This window comes from Oratosquilla oratoria, chromosome 10, assembly GCF_046742065.1.
Source record: "Oratosquilla oratoria isolate Oo_2021 chromosome 10, ASM4674206v1, whole genome shotgun sequence".
NCBI lineage: Eukaryota > Metazoa > Arthropoda > Malacostraca > Stomatopoda > Squillidae > Oratosquilla > Oratosquilla oratoria.
Window position 1 is genome coordinate 7,315,970 of NC_134786.1, and position 2,672 is coordinate 7,318,641.

General features: G+C 38.5%; 1 protein-coding gene across 1 annotated transcript in view; it reads right to left on the bottom strand.

The window, feature by feature from the left end:
• Positions 1–1,108, bottom strand: part of LOC143029060 (leukocyte elastase inhibitor-like) — a 16,809-nt gene extending 15,701 nt beyond the window's left edge. Inside the window, exon 1 of the mRNA XM_076191407.1 lies at positions 1,063–1,108. The gene's annotated coding sequence lies outside the window, so the exon portion shown is untranslated. The remainder of the gene's footprint in view (positions 1–1,062) is intronic.
• Between the last annotated feature and the right edge of the window lie 1,564 nt (positions 1,109–2,672).

Sequence of the window (2,672 nt, forward strand, 5' to 3'; positions counted from 1 at the left end):
TTGAAGTGATGTTTGACCGTGTGAATAGGGTATTTGGTTGTCAAACACGTTCGACAAACGTGTTTGACGACCAAATACCCCATTCACACGGTCAAACATCACTTCAAACACTTGCCTGACAAACCGGGTTTGTCAAACTGTTCGACCGTGTAAATGGCCTTTTAAGCTATGTTTCCTAAGGGGTTATCACACTGGACTATTTTTCCTCCAACATTCTACCTTCAACCTCCATTTGAATAACTTGACTATAACTTTGCTTACAGAAATCTAGATTTCTCTAAGAGTATTTCAACAATATATCGAACATTCGTACAGGCTTACAATCTCCGAGTTCACCATTCAGCTTCGCTATATATGACTGGAAGATAATTTGATATTTGTAGATTTGAAGACTAAGATATTGTAACCGAAGTAATTTTCACTCAAACGAACTCTAAACTGAGCAAGTAGTCCATCCCACGTTATCGTTTGTTTGGCAACATCGACGTAAATTTGTTGTTGTCATGGTCAATGTCATTGTGCAATGTTATATTACATAAAGGTTTTTTGATCACAGATTATTACAGAATCGAGTCTAGCTTCTAGGTTCAGCTTTCTGAATGCGTTCGTCACTTTTGGTATCCGTCATGCACGAAGGAAGGAATACTTTGTTGTGGCGGTTTGTCTCCAACGGTTTTTTGATTTGTCTGAAGCGTCGATGAACTTGCTTCCTTGGAAGTACCTTGCGTCCCACAGACTGCCGGATTCTCCTTCCTGCTCGCGTTTACTCATTTTCTCTCTTTTTTTCTGTTGTGTATGTGGCCACTCTTCCAAGACAACTACTGAATTTGATACACAGAAAAAAAATCATCAACTATATAGATCTTAGCGAAAACCTGGGCCAGGACAATATGCTCTTTGCCATGCCCTGAGTCGATCGTTCTCTCGTTCATAGGTTAGAACCTAGTTTGCGTGGGAAAGTCTAGACATAGTGAGTAAACACAAACAATTAAAAACAAAAAGACATACAGTACAGCAAATTCGCGTCCAGAATTTCGGGAGGAGTCTAACACGGGCACTAACCTCGATTCTTCTTCGGACACCAGCGAGCTTTTGCAATCCGCTGCGCTTGCTTGAATGCTCGGAGGAGCCGCTTAGGTTTTCTTATATAGCGGGTTCAATTACCTCCCACAGACTTTCATTTCCCGGAACCGTCGTCCCATATTTTCTGTTTGTTTTTGTTATCCTTCCTTTCAAAAATAAATTACCAGGGAATTCATAGAAGGGTAATAAGATGATACTCAGTTGGCAGTAGAAGACGCAATAAGTATTTATGAATGATCATGTACGGAATACTCTTGTTTAGATGTCATTTATAGGCGAATATGAACACAAAGATACTGTACATATAGGAATATTTCCTAGATATTTATCTAAATATTAAATATTTTTATTTGCTAGTGATATAAAGGATTTTCCCAACACGCCTTACTTTATATTATCATCATATATACTAGCCTTTTGATTAATTGTCCACTGAATTTTCTTTGAAATTCACGTCCAGGAATATGTGCATTGGGGAAAATATAACCAGCGGGAAGAAAATAAGTGTCTGAAAATTATATCTATGAGGGAGAGACGATGAGAAGAAAACCGGTACTTAGTCTGAACGTCTCCCGTCACACATAAAGTCCCGTAACAGAATGCAGGAGCAGTAATATGAAGGTCAATGGACAAGGGCAAAGTAAGGAGTGACTTGATGTTTTCCAGTTTGTGTGAGAATACGTTGTAATGGAAGTGGGCCTTTGAGTATATGTATATGCTAAGGCTTTATCCATGATCTATACTTTGAAGTCATAACAAATGTCTTTGGGGATAGAGATTGAATACACACACACACACACACACACACACACACACACACACACACACACACACACACACACACACACACACACACACACACACACACACACACACACACACACACACACACACACACACATACACACACACACACACACACACACACACACACACACACACACACACACACACACACACACACACACACACACACACACACACACACACACACACACACACATATATATATATATATATATATATACATATATATAATATATATATATATATATATATATATATATATATATATATATACATACACACACACACACACACACACACACACACACACACACACACACACACACACACACACACACACACACACACACACACACACACACACACACACACACACATATATATAGATATATATATATATATATATATATATATACATATATATATATATATATATATATATATATATATATACAAAAATACAATAATCCATGAACTCTGCCAATGTTCATTTACAGTGTTATCTTACATACCACCAAGTAATTTCATTTAGATGAGGAGGGTGGTGGTGGAGGGGGGGGGAGTGGAGTAAAACTTCGAGTAACTAAAAGGTTAAATTATTAAGTATGGAGCCCTCTTACACTCCCACTTACCGATGGACTCCTCCACTCTATTCTACCACCACCCGTGTGCTTATCGAGAATAGATGACCCAGCTACCCACGGATAGCTGGGTCAATACCAAGAAGTAGACGAACCTGATTTCACTTCCAGTTTTGTCTTGTATCCTTCCTCCAACTGTGG